Source organism: Magnolia sinica, chromosome 4 (genome assembly GCF_029962835.1).
Source record: "Magnolia sinica isolate HGM2019 chromosome 4, MsV1, whole genome shotgun sequence".
Lineage (NCBI taxonomy): Eukaryota > Viridiplantae > Streptophyta > Magnoliopsida > Magnoliales > Magnoliaceae > Magnolia > Magnolia sinica.
In genome coordinates, this window is record NC_080576.1 from 89,179,311 (window position 1) to 89,199,745 (window position 20,435).

At 37.0% G+C, this 20,435-nt stretch overlaps 1 long non-coding RNA gene across 1 annotated transcript; it reads left to right on the forward strand.

Moving 5' to 3' along the window:
• The first annotated feature begins 2,378 nt into the window (after positions 1 to 2,378).
• On the forward strand, positions 2,379 to 18,712 carry LOC131243351 (uncharacterized). The gene is made up of 2 exons (XR_009170030.1): positions 2,379 to 2,522; positions 17,980 to 18,712. It is a non-coding gene; the product is annotated as an uncharacterized LOC131243351 (long non-coding RNA).
• Positions 18,713 to 20,435: the final 1,723 nt, after the last annotated feature.

The following is a 20,435-nucleotide window of genomic DNA, read 5'->3' on the forward strand; positions in this document are numbered from 1 at the left end:
TCGGCATCAATGATCGAGGAAGCACAATGAGAGCTGATTGAAGCACAGGAGATAATCAATCAAGCAAACTAAGCAAGGTGTGTCAACGGGGCTCAATCCAACAAGGTTGTTATTTTTAAAGTCCATATACTTTTTTCTTATGTCGGATTCAGTGTAATAGTTTTTTACTCAAACTCGAATAGGTTATTATGTAGGACCTAGGCTCTTATGTAGGGTCGAATTCATTGGACATGGGTGCATACATATTAGTCTTCATAAGGAGCCTCCAACATGAATGTACGTAGGGCCTTAAATTAGGATCATAATCACTCGACATAGGTGCATACATGTTAGTCTCTGTGAGAGACCCCGGCGGGAGAAAAACATAGGGCCTTAGATTACGACCACTAATGGTTGTTGGTTAGCCAATAGAAAACCAACTAAAGTCTCTTGCGGGAGCCATGGACACGAGTAGAAATATGTTCCTCTGACATGGGAATGTATGTATGTTAGGTTCTTGTATAGGGTTATAAAGCTTAGGGACGAACCTATTGAAAAATCCTAAGATAGTGAATGTGTTCACCGGAAGTGGAGTAGGGAAGCCGAACTACTATACATGCTCGTGTTCGCGATTGTCATTTAAGCACAATTATATTCATGCTTATATGTTTGATTAGTTAAATCATATGATGGCTTGAATTGGGTTGTATGCTAAGCACTTAACTTGTAAGTACACACAAGCTCACTATCTCTTATATAATAGTTGCTTGATTGGTAGATGACTTAATCAACTGGTTTGATAGTGAATAAACATTACAGTGGGACTAGGAAAGTTTTTAATGGTGGCCATTCAATCATCATTGTTTCTAGACTGAACCGAGTTGAGCTAGCCAGACAGGCTTGATGACTGAGCCAAGCCGAGTTTGAGTTGGGGTTAGATAATGGTCGAGCCAAGCTCGACTCGTGTACACCTCTAGTTTCTAGCATGGCAGAAGCGCCATGTAGCTTCCTAGCTAGTTAATATCAGGTTTGGTGTAAGCACACACCGCTGGATCAAAGCCACATGTTACACAACCCTCTCTTTAAACTCCCCTTTGTGAACCAACTTAATAGTCATAATGAAAGATCTCAGTAGAATTCTAAGTTCGAGAATTTCTTAGTGACATTATGAAAATTTAAGGTTTTTCCTACAATATTGGAAATGTCTCACTCAAAATATGAACAAAAAAAAAAAAGTATTTATTGTAATTATTAAATAATTATAAAAATTGTAATATATAATTTGTTAAATTTTAAATAAATTTAACATTAATATGAAAATAATTTTACAGCATAACCACATAAGACAAAAGCTACCAATATTTAAAAAATCTTGCAACGTTATCATGATAATTAATTTACTCAATTTTTTTACTAAAATATGATTAGATATTCAAAATCTAGGCAACATTTATCATCCATATCATGGAGATGCAGCTATAAAAGGTTGAGATCTTTAACTAATATTAATTTGCCACATATGAGAAGATATTGCCCAAATAAATTCTAGCCACTATAATTAAGGCCTGTTAGGTTACCATTAAAGTTGTATTCATATTGAATTTTTTAAGCACATCTTCCAAGGCATATTGGTACTAGATCCAATCCACTCATCACAGCGTAGATATTCTTAGCCAACTATCAGGTTGGTCCACTTTTCAGGTGTGCTTACAAAACAAATGGATGGTTGAATAAACTTAGATTTTGTCCGTCGAACTATTTTAAACATTGTCGCCCACATGCTAAACGTACGATGTTAATTTTTCACGGAGAAAATGTAAAAGATAAGATTTACCTGATGGACGGCTTGGATTTTGTACCTGTCATCCATCAGAGAGCTCTTGATACGGCATATATGATATGTCTTGTACATGCGTGGGGTCCTTTTTATTTGTGTTACATAACACTCCGGCTATGCCCCAAGATCACCTAAATTGGAAAGATAACTGCCCAGAGAAGCCTTGTTCGAATTTATGCTGTCGTCCGTCCATTTTCATGAAAAAAATATTAAAGGGTCAAGATTTTCATATCAAGCTAGCTTTTGGAATGTGCTCATCGGCCGTAAGAACCAACAGATAAATAATGGTGTTGATCACTAAAAAATCAGCCCCACTTCGTAAGTATGCAATTAATAACTAAATATAACTTAAGATCGACCGTCCAATTCCTTAAAACCAGTGAAAGTAAGTCAAAATTAGTTTCATCATAACAAAATACCCGCATGGTTAATGGACACGCATTGGTTGAGTATAAACCGTTGAATGCTTTCCATTTCAAGGTCTGCGAGAGTATCAAAAGCTTTTTTCTCCTCGTCTTCCTCCTCGTTCTTTGTTCTGGAAGTCGAACAAAGGAGAGAGAGAGATTATATGCTATTGTTACATTCAAGGGCTCCATCATTCTCTATTGCTGCTCTGTGATCCTTCTGTTGAGCGGTACATCGAACTCCGGAGGTGCCGGACCGAACGATTCTTCACCACCCAGAAGGAATTCCAAGATACCCATATGTAAATCTTCTCAGAATCTCACCTTATTTTATTTTATTTTGAATTTGGTGTGTTTGGGGTAGTTTTGGCCTGATATTGGATTTTTCTATTATGAGATTCAAAGGCCAAAAGCAGTAGCCTTTTGTGAAATTTTCCGTTGGTATATCCTGTTTGTTGACATTCATTGTAGTGGATGATTTCCTTTTCCAACAATGTGGCTTCCCTTTTTTTTTCATTTTGATTTTATTTGCTTCATGGCATTGATAGATCCTGCTTTCAGCAATGTGATTTCATTTTATATGATTTTCGTATTTATTTCTGCATTTGCATTAGTTTATTATAAATATTATTATTATTATTATTATTATTTGAATGCATATACATTAGCTTTGATTTTAACATATATCTGATTGGAATGAAAAATTAGGGCTGCTGTACAATGCTTGTTGGCATTTTATTGAGGTGGCCTACTTAACATTGATCTGAATTGTTTGTCTTCTGGGCCCCTCCATTGATGGGTGATATAAAAAAGATTTGCACATTGATCAATCCCAAAAGTCGAGCAATGAACATTTTCCATTTTCCTACTACATTGATGGTTCGTTGTACTCTCTTTTAACCATCCATTTGCATGCCAACAATTTGATGGATTGGACTGTCCACTGGGGTTTGTATCTGAGGGTATAGCTTTTTAAAAAATAAAAAAGAACAGAAAAAAGATATGATACAGGCATTGTATATGAATATCAGCATGTAAACTTACAATATATAAATAAATAAGTATATATATATATATATATATATATAGGGAAAAGGTACTATGCGATCGACCGCATGAGTCCGTCCCATGAGGTCGAGCTGTGTGGCCCCCACCGTGATGCGTTTCGAACATCTACCCCATCAGTCAGATGCACCATTCCATCGTGGGCCTAGGTCTCAAAAATCAAGTCAATCCGTGACTTGTGTGGGCCACACCACATACAGAAGTGGAGAGGGGCCGTGCACCATTAAAACATTCATAACCATTTTTTGGGCCCATCGAGATGTGGTTTGCAAATCCAGCCCATCCATTATGTGTGTCCTACTTGGATGAGGGTTCAGACCGAGTTTCAGACGCATTCAAATTTCAGGTGGGCCCCACCAAGTGCTTTTATATGTTTTAACGTTGTCTTCACATGATTTTAGATGGTATGGCCCACCTGAGTTCCGTATACGGTTGATTTTTGGGATATCCCATAATTTAAAGGGGACCCATCAAATTCACAGTGTTGATGGTCGACACGCATCATGGTGGGGCCCATACAGCTCGACCACACGGAGCTTATCGTGAAGTCGAGTGCAAATTACTTTGAGTAGAAAACCATCTGGTTATTTTGGATTTTAAACTTTTAGAAGGGGTAATAGTATTTTGGCTAACAGAAGCAGAGCTATTAGATCTATTCAGAAAGAGATTTTCTTCTTGGTTCCATATCTTAACTTTTAATTAAAAGAGTGGCTTGTCAATAATAGAATTCCCAAAAACAGTCTTACGCACCACTGGCTAATGACTAGAGGGTATTACGACAAGGAAGCCTCGAACCTCTTTTAACTTCAAGCTAAGTATAGAATAAGGAATTGATCTAAATCGCAAAGGTTTGAAAATACAAACTGCGTAAACAGAAATACAACTTTAAATATAAATACAACTATGAACGAATATATATATATATATATATCTCTGATACCACTTTCGCCAGGATCTTCTTGCGAGCAGCAGTGTCACACAAAAACGAAAGAAAGCAAACACAAGAGAAAACGAGAAATTAAGAAGGCTCACAATTGCTTGCTAGTCAAACACTTTCTTGGACTAAACATTGAATTCGCTATTCGAATTCCTACTTACAACTCGAATACTACACTCCTTATATAGAGTTTGGAATAGAACTATTACAAGGCGGATTTACAAAACAGGGGGAACGATACTGTGGGCGCACAGTAACTGGTTTTGGCAAGTTTTTTAACTATATAGTAGTTGTATCAGAGCCAATCTTGTAAGCAGTTGTATTTGTAGTTGTATTTGTAAGTTGTATTTATATTTAAAGTTGTATTTCTGTTTACGCAGTTTGTATTTTCAAACCTTTGCGATTTAGATCAATTCCTTATTCTATACTTAGCTTGAAGTTAAAAGAGGTTCGAGGCTTCCTTGTCGTAATACCCTCTAGTCATTAGCCAGTGGTGCGTAAGACTGTTTTTGGGAATTCTATTATTGACAAGCCACTCTTTTAATTAAAAGTTAAGATATGGAACCAGGAAGAAAATCTCTTTCTGAAAGGTCTGCTAAATATTCAAAATTAGATAGATCTAATAGCTCTGCTTCTGTTAGCCAAAATACTATTACCCCTTCTAAAAGTTTAAAATCCAAAATAACCAGATGGTTTTCTACTCAAAGTAATTTTAACTCAGAATCTGCAAAATCAAGCAAAACAATAGAATCTACTAGCATTGGCAAGACAACCTTTGCTGAGACGATGTCTATTAAAAATCTAGAAGAAATTCGATACTCAGATATCGAACAATCACTCCAAAATTGGAACTTACCACAAGTTCCTACAAATGAAATATACATTGAGGGATCTTTCCAAAATGATGAGTCACTTGAATCTGATTTCATCATCAAAACTGTTGAACAAACAATTCCTATATCTCACCAAAATGAAGATTTATCTTTACTCTCTGTTCGAGAAATAATCCAAAATTCTTCTAAATATAATTACCTTCATCTAGGGTTTGTTCAGGTTGCTGTAAAACCATTAACTCGATTGGGTTTACAAACTTCTTGCCTGGTGACTTTAAGAGATAAAAGACACCTTGCCTTTAATGATTTCTTAATTGGAATGGTTGAAGCAACCCTTACTGATGGACCTGCATATTTTATATGTATCCCAAACTATGCTGTATCTTTAACAGATAAACATTTATCAAGATTTCTAAGATTAGGAATTTATACCCAGGGATTTAATATGTTACCAGGAAGCGAAAATATTACGATAACATATCGTATATATTACAAATTAATGAAAACAAATGCTCCAAGGACAGCCTATGAAGACAGGGTTAAAGGTTTAACTACTCTTTTTATGGCTAACCTAAACCACAATATCGTGGTTCCCAAAAGAATTAAATGGGATGAAATCAATATTGCTAAATGGCATATTGAAGATGCCCATGAAAAACTTCCAAAAGAAATAACTGAACCAGATATTATACAAGTAAATAATGATGGTTCTGTTGATATCCTCTTTTCTAAATATTCTAAAGAACCAAATTCTTCTTTTCAACCTACTTCTTTTCCACACAAAATTTTATCCCAAAAACTATTCCTACTCATGTTTTTAGTCCTCGATACCAAGAGGATGAATATAACCCCATGGAAAGTGATTTTATACCTCGAGTAAATGTCATTTCCTCTGGATCCAACCTTCCACAATCATTTGCTATAGATACTGAATATCTAAAGTAAGATTTCCAAAAACATCCTTTAACTAAATTGTATTTTAAAAATATACCTGAAATAGTTAAAAAGGATTTTAAAGAAAAATGGTATCTTCACATGGAAACAGTGAAAGAAACTATCCCTTTCTTTACATGGTTTAAATTAAATACTGAACAAATTCCAACTCCCTCAAAGGAAATTCTTATGCTCCAAAATCTCACAAGAAAATGGGAATCTCAAGCAGGAAATCAATTAAACCAAACTTTCCCTCCATTCCAATCCATCAAAATATCTGGTACTATAGCATCCCCTATAAAAATAGGAGAAAAATTTCCTGCAGATAGACCAGTTACTCCAAAAGATTTAGCTCCTATAGTTGAACAAAACAACTATACGAACACTTTTCTTCATACTCTTGGAGAACAAATGAATTTGAATAAAATACCCTTCTCCCCAACATCTTCTTCTTCATCTCCAATAGAGCAAAGAAAAACCTCTGCTTTCTTCTTACCCAAAGAAGCTGCTAAGCCAGCATTTCCAAATCCAAATTCACGATCAGATTTTATATCTGAATTAGCCAAAGAACTGGAAAAAGCAAAAAATCCTTCTGTTAATGTTCTTTCCCAAGAATTTCAAGAATCTTCTGAAATAAATAATCAACTCCAACAAATTCGTCTAGATTCTACTTCTGAATCTGACAATGACAATGAACAAAGCGATTCAGAATCTGGTTCTTGTACCGATCCAGACATTGAGCGAATAAAAAGTCAATTTATTGAAGCAAGAAATCTTCCCCAAATTCAAAGCATTGTTAAACCTACTAAACAATATTACCAAAGACCTACTCCTGTTGATCTTCAGATAGAAGAACAACAAACATTCTCTAGACTCCATTTTGATGGAAACCATCTTTATGAATGGAATCTAGATGGTATGACTGAATACCAGATTCTTCAGTTATGCAACCAAATGTTAATTTACCAAAACGCTTGTTTAATTTACCACCATACAATTGCCAATATTGCTAGTGCTATTACGCAAGGTTTTACTGGCCAATTATATGGATGGTGGAATTCCTTTCTTTCTCAAAATCAAAGAGATGAGATTCTTTCTGCTGTTAAAATGGATGCTCAAGGAAATCCTATCCTTGATGATAAAGGGAATCCAATTGATGACCAAGTTATTAGTCTGCTTGTTAATATAATCCAACATTTTGTAGGATCGACCGATGATGTTTCTGAGAAGAACAAAGAACAATTAATGAATCTTAGGTGTAAAACCTTAACTGATTTCCGATGGTATAAAGATGTTTTTCTCTCCAAATTATACAAAATTACTTCTTGTAATGATGTTATATGGAAAGAAAAATTTATACTGGGCCTTCCTCCTTTGTTCTCAGAAAAGGTCAAAGCTAAACTAAAAGATTTAAATTTCGGTATACTAAATTATAACCGGTATACTTTTGGTGAACTCATTCAAACAATTTGCCAAGTCGGTTTAGGAATTTGTACCGAAATGAAACTCCAAAAGCAATTAAAGCGAGAACAATCTAATGGCCGAAAAGAATTAGGTACATTTTGTTACCAATTCGGATATGACCCCATCGTTTCTCCTTCAACTCGAAAACACTTTAAATCCAAAGCTTACTATCCTCCAAAATACATTAAAAGAAGAAATAGGGATAATCTTCCTAAAACCTACTCAAAACCAAAACCCAAACCCAAGTATTCAAAACAAAGAAGAAATTCTTCTCCCAAATGTTATAAATGTGGCCTTCCTGGTCATTATGCAAATAAATGCTTTAAAAATACTCCAAAACGCTGAGTCAGAGAAATTGCTGCTGAACTTCCCTTTGATTCTTCTGATAAGGAAGAGAATCAGCAATGTAAATGTAAATTCTCTGAAGAAGACTCACATCATTCTTCTTCTACTTCTTCCAAACCAAACGTCATGGTGATCACTGCCAAAGATCAATTGATTCTTGAACTCATTAATCAAGTCCATGACCCTGAGGAAAAAACGAAATATCTTAAACAGGCCCTTGATCAGGCTTTAACACCAGAAGTCCCTAAAGAAAATTCTAGAAATCACTCAATGCCTTTCCAAAAAATTGTTGCTAATACATCCATGCTTGATGTGTATCAACGCCTTCAAAACCATCGTAACATTTCCCTAACCCAGATTAATTTGCAAGACCTTTATAAGGAAGTAAATATCCTTAAAAAGGAAATTTCTACTCTCAAAAAGCAAGTAGAAATCTTGCAATCTATTTCTCCAGATGAAGAACTAAATGATCAAATTGAAAACTATATTAATCCAAACATTGTCAATTCTTTGACAATTTACCAATTCCAAAAATGGTATACTCCTATTACCATTACGAATCAAAATTTTAAAAAAGATGTAATTGCCTTAATAGATACAGGGGCAGATGTAAATTGTCTTAGAGAAGGATTGATTCCTACTCAATATTGTGAGAAGACAAATTATACAATTTATACTGCTAATAGCCAAGAATCTCATATTGAATACAAATTACCAAATGTTCATATTTGCAAAAATGGGGTGTGTATTCCACTCACCTTCATCATTGTTAAAAACCTCCAACAAGATGCCATTCTTGGTACTCCTTTCATCCTGAAAATACAACCCTTTACTACTACTAGTAAAGGAATCCAAACCAGAATAAATTCAATAGACTTATTCTTTGAATTCATTAAACCACCTCAACATGGTTTAATATCTGAAGTTGTTAATTGTGTTTCCAATAAGGAGACCCAAATTCATTTCCTAAGAAATGAAATTTCCCATCTTCAAATCCAAAAACAACTTCTACACCCAAATTTCCAAAAGCAATTATCAAAATTCCAAAAAACTTTAGAACATCTTTGTTCTGAAGTTCCAAATGCCTTTTGGCATCGAAAAACTCATTTAGTTACTCTACCATATATAGAGAACTTTAATGAAGCTCACATTCCTACTAAAGCTCGCCCTTCCCAAATGGATGCTCGACTTCTTAAACTCTGTGATGAAGAAATCAATTCTCTTCTCCAAAAAGGTCTTATAACTCCCTCAAAATCCCAATGGAGTTGTGCTGCTTTTTATGTGGAAAAAGCTCCTGAGATTGAAAGAGGTGCTCCTCGGCTTGTTATAAATTACAAGCCTTTGAATCAAGTTCTAAAAACAATCAGATATCCAATTCCAAATAAAAAAGATTTATTAAATAGATTGCATAAAGCCAATCTATTTTCAAAATTCGATCTCAAGTCAGGATTTTGGCAAATCCAAATTCATCCTAAAGATAGATACAAAACAGCATTCACTGTTCCCTTCGGACATTTCGAATGGACTGTAATGCCTTTTGGTCTAAAAAATGCTCCTTCTGAATTCCAAAACATTATGAATGATATCTTTAATCCTTATAAAGATTTCATTCTCTCTTATATAGATGACTTACTCATCTATTCCCAAAATATAAATCAACATTGGAAACACTTAGAAATTTTTAAATCTGTTATTGAAAGAAATGGTCTTGTCCTTTCTTTAAGAAAGATCAAGCTCTTTCAACCAGAAATTCAATTTCTAGGATTCAAAATCTCAAAAAATACAATCCGGCCAATCCAAAGAGTCATTGAATTTGCAGATAAATTTCCTGACAAAATTACTGATAAAAAACAACTCCAAAGATTTCTTGGATGTTTAAATTATATATCTGAATTTTATAAAGATTTAGCTAAAGACAGAGCTCTTTTACAAAATCTTTTAACCAAAAAACCAAAAACTATTTGGTCAGAAGACCATACAAATGCTCTCAAAAATATCAAATTGAAAGTCAGACATCTTCCTTGTCTCAATCTTTCAAACCCTGATTTTTCAAAAATTATCCAGACTGATGCTTCCGACATCGGTTATGGTGGAATTCTTTTACAAAAAGATTCAAAAAACAAAGAACAACTTGTTTGTTTCACTTCTGGTACTTGGAACCCAACTCAACAAAACTACTCTATCATTAAAAAAGAAATTTTGTCAATGGTTTCTTGTATCCAAAAATTCGAAAGCGACATTTTAAACCAAAAATTTATTCTTCGTGTCGATTGCCAAGCTGCCAAAGAAGTTTTGAAAAAGGATGTGAAAAACCTCGCTTCAAAACAGATATTTACTAGATGGCAAGCTATTTTATCCATTTTTGATTTTGATATCGAGTTTATCCCAGGAAAAAAGAATTCTTTGCCTGATTTTTTATCTCGCGAATTTTTACAGGGAAAACTGAATCGAGATCTACCCCAAAAACTCCAAAATGCCACAAAAGGCCAAAAACAAAGGAAAAGAACTAATGGAATTAGAAATCAAGAATTCCTTCTTTCCTCTTCTCCAGACTCCTCTCCAGATCGGAGAACAGAAAAAACCTTCGATCCAAATTGTCCCACAGGACCCATTTCAAACAATCCAAAATCCTCCAAAAACAGCATTCATACCAAATACCAAAAATTCCGAAGAATACAAACCAAAAGGAAAACATAGGGTATTAACCCTAGATCCAGAATTCTCCAAACTCCCAGAAGAAATTCTCATTCAAAAACTTTTTCTGCCAAATAATCATTTTAACCCAAGACAGCCAAATTTCTCTAGAAACTTCTATGAAGCTATTCTGATCCAAACCAAAAGTGCAATTTTTGAGCATCGCACTAACCAAAACCAAAAAGAAATTTCATTTTCCAAAATGAAAATCATCAACATCATTCTCCAAAAGGAATGGGGAGATTCTCTTTCCCAAGTCCAACATATCCATAGTCCTGATGGAAAGTCTCATTCTTTTTCCTATTGGGATTATATGGTTGCATGGAAATATGCTCTTTTATTCCAAAATTCTGAAAATAGCCATTCGTGGTTTTTAAATTTTTCAAGACCATATACCAAATCTATCCCATCATGGTTTTATACTCAATGGTGGATTTTATTTGGTGGCCATTCAAACATTTTGCCAGAAAATTTACTTTCTCATTATTCACATCTTGAGAAAGCTCAAAATCCTGAATATCCAGGATGTTGTCTGATGCAATACTATGCTAAACATGGGATTCCATGGATTCTCCAATGGAAATATGAAGTTTTACCCTCTGAATATCAAAATGCCAAAGTCTTATTCCAGTCCACATACATCAAGTGGTGGAATAAATTTGACTGCTCCATTGTTCTCGAAGCAACAAAGAAGCAGGCTTCCTCCAAAAAATTGCCAAAGTCATTCAAAGAGGCTATTATAGCATCTCCTCCAGATGAAACAGCCAAACTAAAGAAAGAGCTGAGTGCACTCAAAGCTGCATTCATTGCTTTTCAAGATCAAGTATCTAGCCGACAAGGATCAACTTATGTGGAATCCGAAGAATCTTCAACAGCTGCTCCTGATATTGATCTTCATCCGGATGATCAAGATGTATTCTTCTAAAAAAGTTTTGAGAAATTCAAAATGTAATTTCTTTCAAAGTATGAAGCCAAATTAAAGCCAAATTGAAGCCAAATTGAAGCCAAATGCAAGCACCGACAGTCGAAGCCGAAGCCAAGCTGTCTCCGCTATCTTCCAAAAGACACGTCAGAAAACTCCAAACGAGCTACTGTAGCGAATCTACTGCAGCAGCACGCCTTTCACTGTAGCACTTTTACTATTCACTTTCCAGAATAGTAAAACCATACAGTGCCAAAACCAGTTACTGTGCGCCCACAGTATCGTTCCCCCTGTTTTGTAAATCCGCTTTATAATAGTTCTATTCCAAACTCTATATAAGGAGTGTAGTATTCGAGTTGTAAGCAGGAATTCGAATAGCGAATTCAATGTTTAGTCCATGAAAGTGCTTGACTAGCAAGCAATTGTGAGCCTTCTTAATTTCTCGTTTTCTCTGGTTTTTGCTTTCTTTCGTTTTTGTGTGACACTGCTGCTCGCAAGAAGATCCTGGCGAAAGTGGTATCAATATATATATATATAAAATATTAAAATATATTCTTCGAGTCGAGTCGAGTTGAAATGCACCATGGTCGAACTCGGCTTGAACTCAACTCGAGCTTTAGAAAACAAGCTTATCTGATGAGTCTCATAAATCTGAACGGTCCACATGAAGCATAACCTCATGAAACCTTCTGGTACGAATTTTTACTTTGATCCAAAACTTCGTTGGGCCATGAAAAATACAAACATTTTCTTTCCTTGATTTGAATTTCTCTTTCCTATGACCCACCAGAATCTTAGATCAGGGTGAAAATTCACCCTTAAGGTTTCATGGGATTCCGCATCTTATGGACCGTTAGGATTCGACACGCATGACACGTGTGCAAAGGTGCGCACGGGCGTAGGTGCGTAGGTGAGCATCGCTCTCGCACACTCTCTCTCGCTCTCTCTCACTCTCTTTATATATATATATATATATATATATATATATATATATATATATATATATATATATATATATATATATATATATATATATATATATATATATATATATAATTTTGGACATGCATATATAATGGTGCATCAAACTATTCTTTAATCAGAATGTTGTTTGTCAGTTTAACATGTTGTAAGTCAACCAATTGGGCCCCAATTGAACACAAATCAAGTACGATGTGGTGAATTAGTTCCCATTATATTGAAATAGAAGAAAAAAAAAAGATGAAAACATCAAAAAAAAAGAAAAAAAGAAAAAAGAAAAAAGAAAAAAGAAGTGAAAGTTTACCCATCTTTCGATTTTTCCCATAGTGGTCCATTCCGCTTCGAGTTGTTGAATCCCACTGAAATCATTTGTTTTGATCCTAAAATAAGTCTAGATCTAAACTAAAATGGCTTTCTAAGCTCCCTCCATGGTTTAAATGAAAAAAGAATCGGAAAAATGAATGAGATTTTGATTTTAAAAAATTAAAATTAAGCCTTTATATGTGCGCCAGAAAAATGAATGAGATTTGGTTCAAAAAAATAGAATTAAACCTTTATTGGTGTGATGCCCGTATTGGACCTGTATCGTTGCCAATACACCTCTATTGGTTGCTACGGGCCGATATAAAGCATTTTAAAATAAGCTGGGCCGATTAGGTCCCATACCACATAGCCGTATTAGCCGATATGATTCCAATGACGAAAACTAATTACAACATCACCGATTCAAAGTGAGGCCCATCAAATATACCACTTGGCTCACTGAAAGTGTGGGACCTAACTTTAACGAAAGCTGACCGGAGAAAATGCTGTTAATTCAATGCCGAGTGTCATCAAGAAAACCCCTCTAAACCATTCTTGTGGAGTATGGTTTTTAATTACAAAAGGGCTTCCATCAATTTACATCTCAGGTAATTGGGGCATTGATTGCTGAAGCCAGTCATGCTTTGAAACTAACTAAACTGATTTTTATTTAAATTTTGATTCAATTTTCAGACTCGAGGTTTAATCAGCCAGATCTGCCAGCTTGCCAGCCAATACTATACAATGGGTAAGCTCCAACAGGATTCTTAATCTCTTCCCTAATGTCGGATATGCGTTTTGTAACCTCTTAATCTCATGAGTTTCTTGAGCACATCGGCAACATTTTATTGGGAATTTGTTCAATTGGTAGCCCTGCTTCGAGAACTCTGAAATCAGATAATCACACCACAATGTCCATGATTCTTCCAGGTGATCTCCACGTTCGTGCACATCAGCATCATCTGTCCCCTTCGATGTCGCTTCCCTGCTTTCTTCCCAGGATGTATGTTTGTGATTAACCAGTCATGTCACTGTCTGAAATGGGAAATGCTCAGGCAATTCATGGAATGCATGCAGCAGGCATTTGTTATAGATCCTGGTTAATCATCAGGTGGATCCCACCTTGAACATGTCCTGGGCTAAAAATCAACATAGGCTCTCATCAGGTCGGCCGAGTATGTGAATTAAAAGCATGGATTTAATGCTCTGAAGTCACCAAGGCAAGCGACGGACTCCAGGGGACCAAGATCGACAGATTTACATGTTAGAGATCCGTGAAAATTGAGAAACTGAAGCTCAAATGGGCCTGAAAGTCAGCCAGGATGCAAGATCACAGGGTTTTCACTATCTGTTCAGCTCGAAACTTCATATATGGCCTGAGGACCACAAGTTAACCATACACATCGAAATTTAGCCATTGGATCCTTATGGAAGTGTCCCAATGGATAGATCATCCACTTAAATCCTTAAGTGGGGCCCACTTGATCTTTGGATATGCTTCAATTTTGGTCTCAACCCATTAAATCATAAGAGAAACAAGATGGATGGTGTGGATTTCTCATACACATGACCATGAGACCCACCTGTACATTGCACATGCACAGCGTATATGCTCCAGCCGCGCACTACAACTCAAGAAATCGATCAGAAGATGCTGACCGATACTTCTTTAAAAAGAAGTTCAAAATCAGCCAGCGTCTTTCATGCCGACTGTCGGTTGATCATTGTGGGCCCCAATCATCATCCGGTTAGATGATCCGAACCGTTCACTTGTCTCAGGAGACGGCCAAGACCAACGCCTAAGTGTCCTTTTGTCACCATGCAAGCTTCTGCACGTTCCCAGCCTTTAAATGTAGGCTGGACGGCGGAGTAGAAGATCTTGTGGGCCACACCCATTTCACTCTAAAAACCACCATTCCCGAACATTTTTTCGAGGTGAACACAATGGTCGGACTAGATTTCCTGTATGGCACTGATCCTGGGTCCCACCATCTCATCAGCAAGAACAAAGCTGCGTAAGCTCTGTTCTGCGGCTGGATCTGCCGATCCAAGTGGGCCGCCACGGCTGGCCGATGAAAAGATCCAATCCGTCCATCATGAATGCAACCCAAAAACGTCCCAGGGGATGTTATTACTTTGAGAAAAAAGCAAGGAAAATGGGTTTTTCCTGGACCGTTTTCTTGACTACGTTACAGAGCTTACACAAGGAGTGCATAAATCTTCTGCACCGACTTCAGAGGTTGAGCATAAACAGCACCGATTGCATGCTTCTACGGGCAGCCACCGACCTCCATATGCTATAAAAAGAAAGGATGTGAGAGACAGTGCCAGGGGGGAATTGGAAGCCGTGAAAGTGGGCAGCCGTGGAGTAGATGGGGAGAGAGATAGATAGACAAGTGTTTTTTTTTTTTTTTTTAATTTTGTTTGAGGGATCCAGCCCATTCATGTTGGGCTGAACCTCTTAGCTAGGGCTAAGAGGTGAAGCTTGTAGTCTGATGGGAGAGATGTTGCTTGTGCCTTTTGTTTAGATTGAAGGGGTTTTTGATTTAATTTTATTATGGGAATATTTTTAGTTTTTAATGGCCTGTTGTGACTGAAATTACAATGGGTTTGCAATGGCTTTGAGTATTTCTTTTTCCTTATTTTGATTATGACGTCAGGAAGCCCTGTTATTCGCCATCGTCTCCTGGGCATGGTCAGATGTCGGTACCCTTCCTAACCTTCATAATCATCTGATTGGTTGGTAATTAATTTATTTCTTTTGTTGACTTTGTCTCCTGGGCATGGTTTGGTGATGGAATACATTCTAATTCATATACCTTTCATCTCTTTAAAATTATATCAGAGGATGTTCAGTTTAATTTTCATGATTTTTAATGCAGGCATAAGATCTCCCTGATCTCTACAAGTGGATCCTCTGAATCTCTAGTTTCTTATCTCTGATTTCTCTTAAGTTTTAGATTAATCTCTCACCATTATTCATCACTTTATATTGGATTTAGATTTCATCTTAGGCTAGTTCTATTTCTACCTAGTTTCAGATAACGTACAGGTTTCAGTCCCTTGGGATTCGACCTCGGTCTCACCGAGTTTATTACTACATCACAACCCTATACTTGGGGAGTGAACAATGCAGCAGGCATTTGTTATAGATCCTGGTTAATCATCAGGTGGATCCCACCTTGAACATGTCCTGGGCTAAAAATCAACATAGGCTCTCATCAGGTCGGCCGAGTATGTGAATAGAGACCACTGATAAAACTAAAAACCATCTACACATGTGAACCACCCGATGATGCCCGTATCTCTCACACTTGTGCCACTCTGGTATGTGTGCTTGAATCGCGCTGTAGCACTTCTCATATGAAATTTAATGATTTTGGTTCTTGTCTGTCTTCTATAGTCTGTATTCTGCTGAATATTCAGTTTTCACTTTCAGGATGTTGAAATCATTGACCCGTATGAGAGACTGCATACCGGAGAGCTCAAGAGGCAATATGCTCGCATTTATAAAGGATCCGAAAACAGACAACCTGCAAAAGGATAGTAACAATAAGATCAGATGAGATTGCAACTTTAAATGAGAATACTATCTTTTGCATTCTCATGATGTGTTTAACCAGGGCCCACCAGAATTTAACCCATTACCCTCCAAATCTTAATCACAAATTGTAGTATATATGGTATAGTGCTTAGAATGGGATCGGATTTCAAAAAGAAAACCCTCTGAAGTAAAACTGCAGTTACCATAGAATGCAGGAAGTGATGCAAGAAATGTCTCATGACTCTTGTCTACAACTTGTATAGTTGCACTTACACAAAATATGTGAAACAAAGCCCAATGCTGCCATTTGATGCAGGTACCAAAACGCATGACGCAGCCTATTTATGTGTATTATCAGCTTGATACTTCTACCGAAATCATTGCAGGTATGCATCCCCCATTTTCACTTCTAGTACTGTTTGATTTTGATGTCTGATTTATAGATTCATTCTAGGTACTTTGGAACCGAACTCTGAACTCGGATGAGGGCACATGTCTGGCTGTCTAAAACAGATACAAATGTCAAGATGCCGGGGACACCGGAAAACCAACATCGTCACATACATGTACAGATATATAATGACATTGAAAAAGAAATCTATTTTTATGTAATGTGTACTTTATAGTGGATAAGATTTTTTTTTTTTTTTTAAATGCATCTAAATGACCTGAAATACATTAGATCTATACAAGTGGTAAAGGAATACGGCTCAAGTACAAGAATAAAACATACATTATCATTGTCTCATAGGTGGATCTGACACATTCATGGGACTTGGCATGTCAATTCTTTAGAAAACGGAGTGTCCTTTTTACATGCTATTTACAACTTTGATTATACGAAATCGGGTAATTTTTCAAGGGGTTGGATTTGTTGGTGTTAATTTGACTTTGCATAATACTATTCCCTTCTGATTTCCATGGTATCAAAAAGTGGTAACATTACAGCTATAAAAACCTTTATGTGAAGGAAACATTTACCCCTTTATGTGATAGGAGTTGAATCAGTTTATTATGAAAAGAAAGGGGGCCATCTTGGCATTGTTACGGGACTGATACGCTGTTGTTACAGATATTCTCTCTTTTTAAGGGCCTGATACGCTAATACGACCATTTAGGCCCGTTTGAAAATTTTTATTTCCAACTATTCTCTCTTTTTCTGCTTCTTTATTCTTTTCAACCAAGAAGGGAGCTTAAAAACTAACTTTGAAATAGATGCCGGCCCAGGGAGTGGGATGATTTGAGAAATATTGGAAGTCAAGGATAAACTGTCTTTTTTTTCTTTTTCTTTCCATCTTCATTTTGTTGTACTTAAATGTAATGGGCCCTGAATAATCCCCCAAATCATGCTAGACTTGTGTTTGATTGGGGCCTATTTGGTCAACTTTCAGCAGGTCAAGTGAACAATGCTCAACAGACAACATTCTTACCAAAGAATGGTCCGCTGCAACATCAAACACATGTCCAAAACTTAAAAAAAAAAAAAAAAATAGAAAAAGAAAAAGAAGAAGAAGAAGAAGGACGAGAATACATATTTGGAAGCATCACATCTTTTTAGAAGTTTACCAATAATTTTCGAGGTTTATAAACACACACACACACACACACAAAAGAAGAAACTTTTGGCTGTTAAGGGCCTATAATGGCTGGCCAGAAAGCTGGTAGTTATAGTTTTGTAAGAACTTGGTGATTTCCTGAAAAAATGGTATATCATATTTGGAAGCCGAGGTCTATTCAGTTATGTCAAGAGCAGAAGTGATGAGCAGCTGCAGAAGCCCAGGAAACAGAATTCCACTAGCACCTGTGAACCCAAAGACACCACAGCAGGTGGATCTCTGATTATTCCTTGTGGTTTCATAGCTTGGAGTTTGTTCCATGACACATACAGTTTGACTTGTGGCAGCCAGGCATTGCTCTGAACAAAAAGGATATTTCCTGGGTATGTGACAGGGACTGAAGGTTTGATGATGGTGTCTTTGCTAAGAACTTCCAAAATGGGACTCTGGTCGGTATGGAAAACTAAACCCAACTTCCATTCTGTGTTTACAATGAAAGAGACAAAAATGACTCTGTCAAGACTCAAAGGGAACTCAAAATTAGTTAAAATAAAAGAAAGAAAGAAAGAAAGGAAAAAAAAAAAAAGACGGTCAAGAAAAAAATCGACTTGACAATTCTTTAAAAAACTCGATGAAATTTGATTAAATTCACCAAGATTCAACAATATTAACATATTTAAATAAAAAATATTATTGAAAAACTTGAGAAAAAAATTGTTCCCTATGGTATTGACCACCTAAGCTATTTTTTGCCTGAGTTTTGGTAGGGCAGATTAACTGATTCACAGTTTAGATTGAACACACAACACTTGGGCATAAAAGCTCAAATGTATTGGAATTACCATACATTCAAACATATGTGAACAATACCTAGAGACAATTACGTGGAATGGCAAAAATGGAATTGAGATTGAAGTTGCAGTGATGCAGATTAAAGAGACAAACTAGAAAATTGAGTTTGATTTCTCTGTTGTGACTCAGGGGCCAAAACTCAAACCTGTTTGTTAGTCGACTGAGGCAATGATGCAGGACAATTAACCACTTGCTCTAAAAGCTCGAACTGTTAGAGTATGGCGAATTAATCCCTTTATCTCATAGCCCAGGCCCCACATCGCATGGGTTAGGACCTCGGCCGAACCCCCTACGTGGGCCCCAAATCACATGGGCCGCCCACCCCGAGTGTGTCCCCGCATCTCACGGGCTACCCCACTCGAGCCTGGTGTGAAATGCGCATTAATCACCCCCGGTGAGGAGTCTCGAACACGAGACCTCCTCCGTAGGCCGCACCCACCCCGAGTGTGCCCCTGCATCCCACAAGCGACCCCACTCGAGCCCGGTGTGAAAATGCCCCTGCATTAATCACCCCCAGTGAGGAGTCTCGAACACGAGACCTCCTGCTCTGATACCAATTTGATGCAGGACAATTAACCACTTGCTCTAAAAGCTCGAACTGTTAGAATATGGCGAATTAATCCTTTTATCTCATAGCCCAGGCCCCACATCGCATGGGTTAGGACCTCGGCCGAACCCCCTACGTGGGCCCCAAATCACATGGGCCGCCCACCCCGAGTGTGTCCCCGCATCTCACGGGCTACCCCACTCGAGCCTGGTGTGAAATGCGCATTAATCACCCCCGGTGAGGAGTCTCGAACACGAGACCTCCTCCGTAGGCCGCACCCACCCCGAGTGTGCCCCTGCATCCCACAAGCGACCCCACTCGAGCCCGGTGTGAAAATGCCCCTGCATTAATCAATTTCATATGAAGAAATATTATTTTGAGGGTAAAATGTCATTTACTCACATAAGATCGCCCATAACAAGGCACTCATCTGTGGAATCTAATGAATGAAAGCAAGTTTGGCAAATTAAGGCAATCTAGGTAAAAAGGTACATCAGGGTAAGTTGCAGCAACTTAAGGAAAATTTGGATGAATTAGAGTGAGTGAGGATGAATTAGGGAAAATTGTGCAAAATTTCAGTAAACGAGGGATTAATCAAGCTTGCTTGATCAATATTAATACGTTAATCCATGATAACAAGTCCACCCAAAACCACACACCTAATTCACAGTGCTTGTCAGGCCTTTAGGCATCCAGACTCCTATACAACCCAATTAATTATTGGGCTCCCTTTGTAAACTTGTGTTCATGTCCAACCCAATTAGCTATTGGGCTTAAAAGTTAGGACCTGTTTGGCAGACACCTAAAAATGAGTTAAATCTCATTTTAGTTAATAACAGGTGTTTTTAGAGATCTAGATCTCTAGTACATAAGTTCTATTAACATGAACACATGAACTCATTATATATATACTAGAAACCAAGATCTGATGTAAAATTAGAGCTTACTAAACTCGATTTGCTAGACTTCAAGCTCAACCTATATCCAATCCAAATGAACTTAGGACCCAAATATTAGCCGAGGACAAGTTGCAAGATATGTGCTCTAAGGGAGTTATTTCATACGTTGGCATGTGTTGGTCAATATACAGGCAGTAGAAAGTTGAACACATGGCATGTGTTAACTCTAGTTAAACCATCTAAATTGTGGACCCAAATTATAAAATAAACCAAAAGCCAGATTGGTTGAACATTCCCAACTTCTAGTTATTGGACGGTTGTTTGGTCAATTCAGGTCAAT